Genomic DNA, 14,018 nt, shown 5'->3' with positions numbered 1-14,018 from the left:
GTGGCCAGGATTCTTGTTCTCAGTCCGGTTCTGATATCAGTGCGGAACCACCATGGCGATGAATTCCTGCAACGGGATTCCGGAGACGGAAGGGCCTGGAGGGAAACTGGAGATAGAACTCTTCTACCTCGTCACCCCCGAATTGTTTGGCTGGGTTTGGTTGAAGTAGTAGGTAATAGTCTAGGAAAAACTTCAGCAACTGTCCTCATCCCAGAGACGCGCGGGACCTTTTGGGAAGATTGAACGTCCCCGAGTAAGTATTTACCACGCCAAACGAACGCAGACGAGGGTACGTGTGGACACGAATCCTTTTACGACGTCTAGACGGTTTAAATTTTGGTTCCGTCTCTTCGGAGCAGCAAATTCCTTCCCTCAACGGCGCGCAAATGTGTTGGAGTTATTTTTTGCGCCCTCTGCTGCGTCTGCATCTGTGTTTGGCTCCTATTTAGAAGAAGGAAGAACGGAAGGCCACGTGAAGCTATTTTTGGCAGTTTTACTATTGGCGGAACATGATTGTTTTGCTGCGAGGGTGAAATTCGGTGTCACTGTATATTTGTCCGACGACGGCGACGCTGACGTCGTCGTCGTCGTCGTCGTCGTCGTTTTGGGGAAGGTCTTCCGGGACTTGGTCCGGATGTCGATGACGATGCTTTTTACTGCTGCTGCCAGCTTATGCGGAAAAATGGAGACTGCGGCGAACTTCTGTTGCTGCCGAAACCAGGAAGTTGAGATGCAGAAGAATTTGGCCCCTCTGGCCTAAACCTTCCGCGCAATTGAGATGTACTTTGTGGATTCGATTGGAACTGTCATTCTGATTTGCTACACAGTCGAAAAAATAACGACCACCCACTCGCCAAATCGAAAAAGCACGATTTAAGCCAAAGTGAAGCGAAAAAATTGAAAATAAAATGCTAGCAGCAATCGAAGTTTGACTTCCATCGCTCCGATCCATTGGCTAGTAGTGTGGAGAGCCGTTGTAGGAAGCAGAAAAAAACTTTACAATTTTATTATAAAAGATAGCGTCATGAATTATTGATAAGGTTTTGCTTGCTGCGGGAGGCGTCCAAGCGGGGAGCGGAGTTATCGCCTCCGTGATCGTGAAATGACAATTTAATGATTATTGAATTATTGAACAGGCGTTTCCCGATGATGTGGTGGTTCCAGAAAAGCTGCAGCAGCAGAACTAAACATAGCACTTGCCCAACCGAATGAGAGAGAGAGAGAACCCTCCAGGGAACGATCACCTTCTCCCCAATATTTTCTGCCTCCTCCCTCTCGTTTTATTTGCAGCTGTTTTTGTTGTTAAAACTGCGTTGGTGGTTGAGAAAAAATCATTTTTTTTTTAAATTTCATATTCTCCCCATTCATTCTGGGGATTCGACTAGTTCACAATGGATGTTAGAAAAATGAATGACAACAAACAAGCAGTCGCCAGTGGGTGGGTGGAGGGTGCGCCACGATTGTTGATTGTTCAAATTCAATAGGTGTAAATTATTCAGTTGACAGCTGCTTTAGGCTACATGTCGATATTGGGGAGATATTGGAAGCGCTCCATTTGAAGGAGAGAGAGCGTTTTCTTCAAGTTGCGGCTAAATATTTAATGGGAGGAATCATCGCAAATCAGATTAAATAGTATGAAAGACATTTTTGAGAGTAATCATATAAAAACACTACACTTTTAACGAGTCTGACTCGTGATAAGGCATTTGTGTCATAAATAAAAGCCACGAGTCTGAATCGTGAGGTGAAATTTGTGCACAGGATGTTGAAAATTATCAGCACTGGAGGTATTTTTCCATTAATGGAAAATTACGATTCTGTGTCGCGGTGATGCTTTTGCTTTACTAAAGAAAGCCAAGAGCCTAACTCGTGGTGAAGATTTCAAACAAAAGAAAAGGCATTTTTGCCATAAGCTGAAAATACGAGCCTGGATCATTCAACAAAATTTGCATCATAAAGAAAATATTTACACAATTTGATTTGCGTTTAGAATCCTAACGATAGGATGAAGTAGGTTAAAATATCAACCCGCATGAAAAATGACAAATCTCAATTTCGAGGAAATATTTCCGAAATGAATGAATGCCACGAATCTGATTTTGGTGAAATATAAGAGCATAAGTTGATGCGGGTTATTAATTTAGAATAAAAATGTACAAAAACTGACAATAATGACAAAAGTAACAAAAATGGCAGAAATAATAAAAATGAATTATAAATAGCAAAAATGACAGAAATAGACTAAAATGACAACAATGACAAAAATTTGTAAAAAAAAAAACTAAGGGAAAGTTAAAAATGACTCAAATGACAAAAAATGACAAACATTCGAAAATGACTTAGGTGAGCAACTTTGAAAAGATGGCGCATTTAAAAACAACTTTGTTTCCAACTAGCGGGAAATTATAAGTCTTGCTTGTGGAGGAAAATTTGTGTCATAGACAAAAGACACGAGTCAGGCTCGTTGTAAGGAATGCGGAGATACGTTAAACTTAGATTATCTTGAGGAGGAATGACATTAATGGTTTAAAATTTCCTAGAAAAAAGGGGACAGTAAAAAATTTGATTATTATCAGAACAAACATTTCTGCACAAGCGAGATTGCCTCATGGTAAACCATTTCTAATGTTAACGAACGAGCCTGACTCGTGGAGTTTAGACGTAGATTGCCATCAAAAAAGGATTTTTGTTATTGACGAAAGTCACGTAACTGATTTGTAAAATAGAATTTGCGTCTTGAATAAAAGTAACGAATCGGACTCATAGTAAGGAATGAAGTAGTAGTAAGGAAAACATGGATTATTGGAGTCATTTTTGTCATAGGAGCAAAATTACAAGTCTGACTCGTGACGAAAACTTCGAACCTGACTGGGAGTGAAATGGCTGACGGTTTTTACAGTCAGCAGAACTGACATTTCTGCTTTTAGGAAAAAATAACGAGTTTGACTCGTGGTTAACTCTATGCAACAAGAACAAAAGACACGAGTCTGATTCGTCGTGAGGAATTTTTACTTACAATTTGGTGAAGATTTTTTTTCCAATAGACGGATCTCGCCCCAAGTATTGGGCATGACCCTCTCAGAATTGAATGAATCTTTGTATGTGTGTAGCCTCACGTAGTTAAGGCACTTGGCATAATCAGTTTTTCCAAAAAAAAAATCTAGACTAACATTTGAATAGGTCCAAATTTTTTCGGGTCAATTTTTTATGAAAATTTTTAGCTCTAAAATTACAACTCCTACACAAATGTGATCTACAGGAGAGTTTAAAAAAAAGGATTGAATTTTTAGAAAAAAATATTTTAAAACCCTACACTAAGAAAAATGCATTTTTGAAACTAAAACTCAATTTCCCATAAAACGCCATCTCAGAATTTAATGATTTTTTCTAAGACGGGTAGTAATAATAAAACATTTTTCCCTTAAATATGCACAAGTTGCAATGTATGAACGACTTGTAGGCCTTATTATAACCCGGCTTAGAAAAAAAAATCATCAAATTAAATTTTTCGGGAAATTGAGTTTTAGTTTTTGAATTGCATTTTTCTCAGTGTGGGATTAAAAAAAATCAATATATTTTTCTAAAAATTCAATCAACTCTCTCATGAGCTACATTTGTGTAGGAATTGTAATTTTCAAGCTAAAATTGTTTATAAATTTTTTGCCTGAAAAGTTTGTCCCTTTTCAAATGCAAGTCTAGATAAATTTTGGGAAAATTAAGTACGCCAAATTGCTTTAGTAGATCTTAAGATCGTAAGATCTTCATGCCCACAAAGTTTCATTGAATTTTGAGAGGGTCATGCCAACTTCGTGTCAATTTGGCGTAAAATCCGTAAATATCAAAAAAAAAGAGAAACTAATGAAATAACATTGAGCAAAAATTGAATCCGTATTGGTTTTCAACTCTACTTCGAGGTCACGAGTTTCAAACCTAATTGATTTGTTGCCAGAACTGAAACACTTCATGACATGTGATTGGGATATTAATCGACTGCAAAAAAGTTCCCTTAAATATTTTACTTTACCTATTTTAAAACATTATATTTGACCCTTAACGTTTAACACTTGACTCTAGATCCTCGAATAAGTTACTTAAAATAAAGAAGAAAAAATCACAATCGAACCCAAAAGTGCATATTTTGTTAATCGCAAAAAAATAGTCAAAAACGTACAAGAATTCTGCCGAATATCGTAGAGTTCAATTTGATCCATTGGAATAGTGCGAACTACTTCTTTAGCTCAAATTCACAGATAACCGTTTTAATAAGAGATCTACCCGAGATTTCCCGACCCCGAATTTCTGGGAATAAAAAAATGCGGGATTCCCGAATCCCGAGTAACGCTGAAATATCTCAAAATTTCCGAAGCCAATCAAATATGCAAAATTTTTTCAAATTTGCAATATCTAAATTGGAAAAACGGATAGGAATCTATAAATTCAAACAAACAAAAATCATCATTTAGAACTTCTGTTTCAGTAATAGCAAAATCATCGGCAAAAAATGAATGAAAAAAAAACGAAAATTATCTGAAAATTTACGAGATATGATGAATAACCTGAAGTCTAGCTCACCAACTTCTATCGACCGTGAAGAATCTTTCTCAAATTGATGCAGCAAGAATCAGTCTATCGATTAAACTACTTAGTTGGGTCTTGGGTTTTAAAATTACTAATTGAATTCTTGAGACATTAAAAAAGTTTAAAATGCTTTGCAATGCTACTACCTAAAATTAAAAAGTACCATATAAATAAGGTTTCGTATGCAGTAGAGTCTTCTTTTTAAATTTTGCCGGCATCCATAGAACTCCCGGGAAAATTTACGATTTACGAGAACGCTAAAATGGCCGGGAAATGGACACTCTAGTATTATTCAAGTGATTTAGATATATTTTTTCAGGATCCCCTTAGAATCTTAATTCAAGGAATAAAATATTGATGCGGTCTTTATTGCTTAAATTTCAATCTCCTTGAACTTAAAACAAACTTGTACGGCACAGTTGTAATAAGTTTGGAAATCATTATCGACTTCAGCTACTCAAAACATCAAATTTTATCCATTAACATTCAGTGCTCACACTTATTCTAGATTGGGAATGGAAATACCTCAAATAAAATTAAAATTGTAAAATTGAACGCGAACTTAAGAATCTGAATTCAAACAAACTGGAAGATCTAGATTGATGTTTTAAATCAAGGATTATCGATTCAGCCATGATTTAAAATATAATATACATTGCTGTAATCTAAATGCACAACCATCAGTTTATAGCCATTTATTGCTCCAAACTTTTCGAATTTAGCGTACCCGACTCCCCCAAGCAACCTAATACATTTCTCAAATTAATTACTCCCAAACACATTCTGGTTATTGGAGGTAATCTCTGTCACAACCAGTAAACTTCGCCGGCAGCATCGAGAGGATGTTGAAAAAATGGTAGCGACTGAAACAAATAAGGTTCAGTTGCACATTTCACCCACACATAAACAGCTAGACAAACACATCCACCCAGCCAAACATCCGCCAAAAAATCCACGTCTCTCGTTTGTGAAGGAGGAAAACTCCCGACGTTTTTCTCGTTTTGGCTCGAGTTTCTGTAACGCGTATGTCCCGGTACAGTACAGGAACAAGGCAATCGGGGAGGAAGAAAAATGGGGAAAAACAGAAAAATCCACTCATCGCCGCACTTTTTAATTATAATTAATGTTCTTTCACTGTTTTCCTATACCGACGGAAAAAGTGGGGGTTCTGGTGGCTTCCTTTTTTCAATGGTTGGAACCTCGAGGAAGTTGGAAAGAAAATGCGACCGGTTTTAATGTTTTAGCCCACCCATTTTGAGCTAACGGTTGTTATCAGTGGAAGCTGTATTTTAGCAGCTGTTTTTGAGAAGAAAGGCAGCAAAATAATATCAGGCACATTACACACTGAGGAAAACAGCCTTCTTACGTCGTCATCATTTTCGCTAAAAAGATGCGAGCGGTGGGAAATCTTTAAGACGACCGGCGAGCCGGCTTCCGTTTCGGCTGGTATCAGTGTCTGGTGGTTTCCTTTATTTTTCTCACATTTTTTATTAAGGTTATAATTATCTTCCCCGCCAGCCATAAGCTCGTTACTCATCTCTTTGTGAGACGGATTATTTAACGCACGCTCTTTATTTTAATTCAACGATCTGTAACGCAAACTTAAGAAGTCATTGGATTTATGGATTAACATACATTCGCTATTCTCAATATGAATGATTGAAGCATATTATTTTAACAGCCTTGGAAAAATATGACTTCAAGTGAATTAATTGAATTTCAGAAAAATGATGGCTCCATAGAGTTTTTGTTGAATCTACTTTAAAAGCTATTAAAATTGAATCAAACCAAGTATTTTTCTTACAGAGCCCAAAATAGTCTATTTCGCTTCAACTTTTGCCTGTGAAGAATGCTGTTCAATGTCCCAAAACTCTTCAGTTATTTCACCCATGAGTGGCTCCAGAGAGTTGACCCATGTAGCAATTTTAAAGCTTTGGAAATCGCACACATTTTCGTACGCATAGAATATGAATTTGAATTCTTTAAATTATCATATTAAGATCCTTTAAGACTCAAATTCAAGGATCTAGTAAAAATGATGAAATTGCATGCAATATTCAACTTGACGTTTAAACCAAACGATCATCTTCACAACGCTAGTTTAACAGAAAACGAACATAAAAGATAGCGCAAAAAAAAAAACTAATCAAGTTATGAAACCCATTATGCCAAAGGTAATATCTTGCCGTGCTGTTTGTTCTCTAGGTTGCCTGCAGTAAAACGGAAATGTTTCTCTTCTCTAGTATCGCGTTTGAAGTATAAAAAGTAGCAACAGCAACAACAGCAAACATAACATCACATCTGTCGCGGTGTTCTAACATTCACAACATGTGGATTTCTCTACCTCACTACATTCGGCTTCTCAAAGCGCATCCATAGTGGAACTTTGCCATTTTCAATTAGTTTTTAAATAATTTATTGAGTGTGTTAAATGGGGAAGAACTTTTCTAGTATTTATTTTCTCAATTTTGAACTGCAAAAAATTACTTGATATTTGAACAAAAATCCACGTTGAAAATGGTTCTTTCAGTTAGAAAAAAAACTCTACATTTTTGCACTTTGCGTTTGGCCTCTATCAGCAGAATTTTTCCATCGTCATCTGTGAAGTCGAACGTTTGCTATCAAGCCATAAACGGGTACGTTATCACTTTAGAGAGCGTTCAAAGGTGGCGCTGCTAGTAGCAAGACCTCTCCATGGGTGGTTGTGCAAATTTGAACCAGGATAGGGTGGATCCTTTTTTGGAAAAAAAATCCCGTAATATATTTCATTTCATAATCCTTCTGGTTTGAATTTAAATTGCTTTGTAAACAATTCTCCTAGAGCGGAATTTTCTAAACTAGTTCATGTCACAAATATTCCACTCTAATCCTAAGCAGAGCATCATAAAGCGTTGTCATCGCCTTGTCCCATTCGAATGTCCCACTTCCAACTTTCGGTATCATCCCTGTTTAGAGTGTCCTACAAACAGCAAAAATTCACTTTCGTGTATCGCTCACTTCACATGTCTCTATTCTGCCATCCATGACATCTCTAGAATTTTGTATCTCATCAAGAAGGTTTAGCTAGAACTGGTGCAAATTTATGTCTTTGTGTGGTTTTTGTGCATCCAGCTCAACTTGTCCCAAACCATAGAGCACAAACCTTTCCATAAATCTATCTTTAACTTCCACTTGATTCGATTTAAAGAGAAAATACCTGGGCAAACACCTGCCCGAATCCAAAGCTGCCGAAATTTAATTAAGCAGTTCAAGACTTGAAAAACTTACCACCCCACAACCTTCTTTACACTTTCAGCTCCTGGGGGAATAATTTATAGGACACTTGCCTCCCCCAACTGGCCACAGTTTTAGCCAGAACCCATACACACAGCCAAAGAAACTTTTAAAAGCTTTCTCACTTCTCGATTTCGTTCCATTAATTGTAACCCCCGGATACTGGGTTGTGTTACAACAGTTTCTCTACAAAACGCTTGCGGATAATTCTTCCCCCAACCTTCCGATCCTCAGACGATTGACCTCAGACGCTGCCTGAATCTTATCGAGGCGACATTTGCAAACAGTCAGTTTTTGTTGTATTTTTTCATTCTTTCTCTGGGTCCCCAAAACCTCAAAACCCAACAAACCAAAGCACGTGGTTTTTGGCCTCTGCTGGCCCTTGGCAGTTTACAGTTTGCCGGAACGATTTCTGATGAAGAACATAATGACCAGAGCCAGTTGCTCCTCATTCGCCATGCGAAGGGGCAAGTTCTTTCAGTCAAACCCGAACATATACCCCGGAAATGTGAGTGTGGGTGAGTGGACAATGAAAAATTGCTAAATTGAAATAGTTTTCCGGTTGAAAGTCCAAGCACCTTCCGGGCTTCAGAATGGGTGGGAGCAGCGATGCAAATCGACTTGTATTCTTGTACTATCGGCTTCCATGAAATTTTTGGGACAAAACACTAGCGCCAAAGTAAAGTTGGCGAACAAGACTTCAACTTCAAATTTGGAAAATCATCACGTACGCTTTTCCATAAAATATAAAACAGTATGCGTCGGCGTTTTTGTTTATATCGCAGATTTTGCTCGTTCAAATTTTAACATTTGTACTTCTCCGGAAGAAACCAAATTAGGTCAGTAGGTAATCTGATTTGTATAAATAACTGACATTAAAATAATCTGTTCTTACAGAATCTACCGAAAGGATTGGCGGAAGTGCCGATGGGGCAAAAAATGGACGAGGATGCATCGATGGGTTTCGACCGGACAAACTGTTCCAGTCGTGTAACCATAAAGCTTATTGATAATCGAAGGAGAAGCCCCCAATCTGATCAGGTAAAGCAAATGAAGTTTTAAAGTGATTATTGGCTATGGTTTCACTTGAATTTTAGGACAAGAAAAAATTTCCGACTATAATATTATTCGGGAATCATTGGGAAACATTCCGCGTTCGCAATGTCCGGGTGCCGAAAAAAGAGCCGTAAAGCCCGAGCTGTTGCCGTCAGTGCCGCCGCTAATCCAAGAAAAGCAAACGGAGATGATAGAAGCACCCAAGCTCAGAGAATCATCTGAAGCAACGGTCCCGTTAACAGAATTCAGCAAGACCTGCGCCATTCTCCCCGTGCTCTGCTGCGCTCGTCACGTCTCTATGGAGCCAATAAGTGCGCAACTGTTGGAGCCTGGAGCTGCTGCCACTATATTTCTTTAATTTTATAATAAACTGAGGTAGCCCTTTAAAAGCTGTTAATGAATTAATTTTTGAAATTAAGCTGGTAAAGAAATCTTATTGAGGAAGTTTAATTTTTCATGGACTATGGGATTTTATGGTGGTTCAGACTTGATTCCTTCAACATTTGTGGAATTACTTTTCATTCTTTAATTATTGTTTGGCAATTCCATCGGATGAATAGCTGCAATTTAATAACATCCTTCCCCAAAATCTGCAATTTAATTTGTTTTCGTTTTGACAACAGAGAATCACACAAGCAGATTCGGTACCTAATTTTATTCTTTACTAACCGGAGAAATAACGATTTCAAGTTTCTCCAGAATTGGCCTTATTGACGAAATCAGTGTTCACCGATGCTTGAACAGACAGTCGAAAGAAATCCATTCCATCAAACGAACCAGGCAAAAATAAAAAAAAAACTGATCAAAAGTTTCCTTTCACAATAATCTTGTTTGGATAAAGTAACGTTTTATTTTTAATGTTTACGTAGTTTGGTCGCATTCAAAACATGCATGCTCGTTTTAAAACTTGTATGCAAGTTTATAAAGCTTGAAGACTTTTTCGCTGAGAGGCAGCACCGTAAACAAATGTATCAATGTCCCAGACTACTTATTCGAAAATCTCTTCAGCCGGGTATCTTGATAGAATATAATATCTTTGCGGGTATCTTGATAGAATATAATATCTTTGATTCTAATGATGTTGTAAGGGTGAATGAGACATTTTTGAGGCAAGTTTTTGTGAAAAAATTAAAAAGCTCTGAGTTAAGATCAACTGTTCATTATCAATTGAATTAAAGTTAGGTAGTTTAGAGAAAAAAAGCATTTGAGATTTCGTGTAGCGAGTTTTTTCATATATTTTTTTCTAAAAGTCGTTATTTTTGTTCGAACCTAAGTAAAGTAAAGTAAAATGAACAAAAGTAAAAATAAAAACAAATCTTGAAATTTGAAAATTGCAGCAAATAAGTAGTATGCTGATACAATTGTCTTTAGTCTTAAGTCTGAAGTTTGAAGTCTGAAGTTTGAAGTCTAAAGTTTGAAGTCTGAAGTTTGAAGTTTGAAGTCTGAAGTCTGTAGTTTAAAGTCTGAAGTCTGAAGTCTGAAGTCTGAGTTCTGAAGTGTGAGGTCTGAAGTCTGAAGTCTGGAGTCTGAAATCCAAATTCTGAAGTCTGAAGTCTGAAGTCTGAAGTCTGAAGTCTGAAGTCTGAAGTCTGAAGTCGGAAGTCAGAAGTCGGAAGTCTGAAGTCTGAAGTCTGAAGTCTGAAGTCTGAAGTCTGAAGTCTGAAGTCTGAAGTCTGAAGTCTGAAGTCTGAAGTCAGAAGTCAGAAGTCGGAAGTCGGAAGTCGGAAGTCAGAAGTCGGAAGTCTGAAGTCTGAAGTCTGAAGTCTGAAGTATGAAATCTGAAGTCGGGGATTTGAATTTGTAGTCTGAAGTCTAGAGTCTCAAGTCTGAAGTTAGAAATCTGAAGTCTGGAGTCCAAAATTTCAAATCTGTGGTCTGAAGTCTGAAGTCCGAAGTTTGTAGTTTGAGGTCTGAAGTCTTCTGTGGTCCTAAGCCTGAAGTTTCAAGTCATTCGTCTTTAGTCTGAAGTTTGAAGTCTTAAGTCGTCTGAATCGTCTGAAGTCAGAAGATTGAAGTCTGAAGTCAGCAGTCAGAAGTTTGAGGTCTGAAGTCAGAAGTCTGGAGTCTGAAGTCTGAAGTCTAAAGTCTGAAGTCTGAAGTCTAAAGTCTGAAGTCTGAAATTTGAAGTCTGAAGACTGAAATTTGAAGTCTGAAGTCTGAAGTCTGAAGTCTAGAGTTTGAGTTCTGAAGTCTGAAATCTAAAGTCTGAGGTCTGAAGTTTGAAGTCTTAAGTCTGAAGTCAAAAGTCAAAAGTCTGAAGTCAGTAGTCGGAAGTCAGAAGTCAGAAGTCAGAAGTCAGAAGTCTGAAGGATATAGCCTGAAGCCTGAAGTCTAAAGTCTGAAGTTTGAGGTCTGAAGTCTGAAGTCTGAAGTCTGAAGTATGAAGTCTGAAGTATGAAGTCGGAAATATGAAGTCTGAAATCTGAAATCTGAAATCTGAAGTCTGAAGTCCAAAGTCTGAAGTCTGAAGTCTGAAGTCTGAAGTCTGAAGTCAGGAGTCGGAAGTCGGAAGCCGGAAGTCGGAAGTTTGAAGTCTGAAATTTGAAGTCTGAAGTCTGAAGTCTAAAGTCTGAAATCTGAAGTCGGGGATTTGAATTTGTAGTCTGAAGTCTAGAGTCTCAAGTCTAAAGTCAGAAATCTGAAGTCTGGAGTCCAAAATTTCAAATCTGTGGTCTGAAGTCTGAAGTCTGAAGTCTGAAGTCTAAAATCTGGAATCTGAAGTCTGAAGTCTGAAGTCAAGTCTGAAGTCCAAAGCCAGAAGTCTGAAGTCTAAAGTCTAAGGTCTGAAGTTCGAAGTCTGAAGTCTGAAGTCTAAAGTCTGAAGTCTGAAGTCTGAAGTCCAAAGTCTGAGGTCTGAAGTTTGAAGTCTGAAGTCTGAATTCTAAAGTCTGAAGTCTGAAGTCTGAAGTCTGAAGTCTGAAGTCTGAAGTCTGAAGTCTGAAGTCTGAAGTATGAAATCTGAAGTCGGGGATTTGAATTTGTAGTCTGAAGTCTAGAGTCTCAAGTCTGAAGTTAGAAATCTGAAGTCTGGAGTCCAAAATTTCAAATCTGTGGTCTGAAGTCTGAAGTCCGAAGTTTGTAGTTTGAGGTCTGAAGTCTTCTGTGGTGCTAAGCCTGAAGTTTTAAGTCATTCGTCTTTAGTCTGAAGTTTGAAGTCTTAAGTCGTCTGAATCGTCAGAAGATTGAAGTCTGAAGTCAGCAGTCAGAAGTTTGAGGTCTGAAGTCAGAAGTCTGGAGTCTGAAGTCTGAAGTCTAAAGTCTGAAGTCTGAAGTCTAAAGTCTGAAGTCTGAAATTTGAAGTCTGAAGACTGAAATTTGAAGTCTGAAGTCTGAAGTCTGAAGTCTAGAGTTTGAGTTCTGAAGTCTGAAATCTAAAGTCTGAGGTCTGAAGTTTGAAGTCTTAAGTCTGAAGTCAAAAGTCAAAAGTCTGAAGTCAGTAGTCGGAAGTCAGAAGTCAGAAGTCAGAAGTCAGAAGTCAGAAGTCAGAAGTCAGAAGTCAGAAGTCAGAAGTCAAAAGTCAGAAGTCAGAAGTTAGAAGTCTGAAGGATATAGCCTAAAGCCTGAAGTCTAAAGTCTGAAGTTTGAGGTCTGAAGTCTGAAGTCTGAAGTCTGAAGTATGAAGTCTGAAGTATGAAGTCGGAAATATGAAGTCTGAAATCTGAAATCTGAAATCTGAAGTCTGAAGTCCAAAGTCTGAAGTCTGAAGTCTGAAGTCTGAAGTCTGAAGTCTGAAGTCAGGAGTCGGAAGTCGGAAGTCGGAAGTCGGAAGTTTGAAGTCTGAAATTTGAAGTCTGAAGTCTGAAGTCGAAAGTCTGAAATCTGAAGTCGGGGATTTGAATTTGTAGTCTGAAGTCTAGAGTCTCAAGTCTAAAGTCAGAAATCTGAAGTCTGGAGTCCAAAATTTCAAATCTGTGGTCTGAAGTCTGAAGTCTGAAGTCTGAAGTCTAAAATCTGGAATCTGAAGTCTGAAGTCTGAAGTCAAGTCTGAAGTCCAAAGCCAGAAGTTTGAAGTCTAAAGTCTAAGGTCTGAAGTTCGAAGTCTGAAGTCTGAAGTCTAAAGTCTAAAGTCTGAAGTCTGAAGTCCAAAGTCTGAGGTCTGAAGTTTGAAGTCTGAAGTCTGAAGTCTAAAGTCTGAAGTCTGAAGTCTGAACTCTGAAGTCTGAAGTCTGAAATCTGAAGTCTGAAGTCTGAAGTATAATTCTGAAGTCTGAAGTCTGAAGTCTGACTGAAGTCTGAAGTCTGAGGTCTTAAGTCTGAAATCTGAAATTTGAAGTCTGAAGTCAAGTCAAGTCTGAAGTTCAAAGCCAAAAGTCTGGAATCTGAAGTCTAAAGTCAAAAGTCTGAGGTCTGAAATCTGAAGTCAGACGTCAGAAGTCAGAATTCTGAAGTCAGAGGTCACAAGTCAGAAGTCAGAAGTCAGAAATCAGAAGCAGAAGTTAGAAGTCAGAAGCCTGAAGCCTTACGTCAGAAGTCGGATGTCTGAAGGACGAAGTCTGAAGTCTGAAGTCGGGAGTCTGAAGCCTGAAGCCTAAAGCCTGAGATCAAATCTAAAGACTGAAGCCAGAAGTCTGAAGTCTGAAATCTAAAGTCTGAGGTCTGAAGTTTGAAGTCTGAAGTCTGACGTCAGAAGTCTGAAGTATAAAGCCTGAAGTCTAAGGTCTGAAGTCTAAAACTAAAATCTGATCTGAAGTCTCAAGTTTGAAGTCTGAAATCTGAAGTCTGAAATTTGAAGTCTGGTGTCTGAAGGTCAAAGTCTGAAGTCTGAAATCTGAAATCTTAAGTCTGAAGTCTGAAACCTGAAGTCTGAAACCTGAAGTCTGTCGCCTGTCGCCTGTCGTCTTTCGTCTATCGTCTATCGTCTATCGTCTATCGTCTGTCGTCTGTCGTCTGTCGTCTGTCGTCTGTCGTCTTTCGTATTTCGTCTTTCGTCTTTCGTCTTTCGTCTTTCGTCTTTCGCCTTTCGTCTTTCGTCTTTCGTCTTTCGTCTTTCGTCTTTCGTCTTTCGTCTTTCGTCTTTCGTCTTTCGTCTTTCGTCTTTCGTCTTTCGTCTTTCGTCTTTCGTCTTTCGTCTTTCGTCTTTCGTCTTTCGTCTTTCGTCTTTCGTCTTTCGT

General features: G+C 38.2%; 1 long non-coding RNA gene across 1 annotated transcript; it reads left to right on the top strand.

Annotated features, from left to right (window-relative positions):
* The first annotated feature begins 8,530 nt into the window (after window positions 1-8,530).
* On the top strand, window positions 8,531-9,281 carry LOC129759105 (uncharacterized). Its single transcript, XR_008740126.1, has 3 exons — window positions 8,531-8,690; window positions 8,749-8,892; window positions 8,949-9,281. It is a non-coding gene; the product is annotated as an uncharacterized LOC129759105 (long non-coding RNA).
* Window positions 9,282-14,018: the final 4,737 nt, after the last annotated feature.

The sequence above is a fragment of the Uranotaenia lowii genome, unplaced genomic scaffold (genome assembly GCF_029784155.1).
Source record: "Uranotaenia lowii strain MFRU-FL unplaced genomic scaffold, ASM2978415v1 HiC_scaffold_1038, whole genome shotgun sequence".
Taxonomy (NCBI): domain Eukaryota; kingdom Metazoa; phylum Arthropoda; class Insecta; order Diptera; family Culicidae; genus Uranotaenia; species Uranotaenia lowii.
The sequence above is the reverse complement of the archived record's forward strand: the minus strand, read 5'-3'. Positions and strand labels throughout refer to the sequence as shown.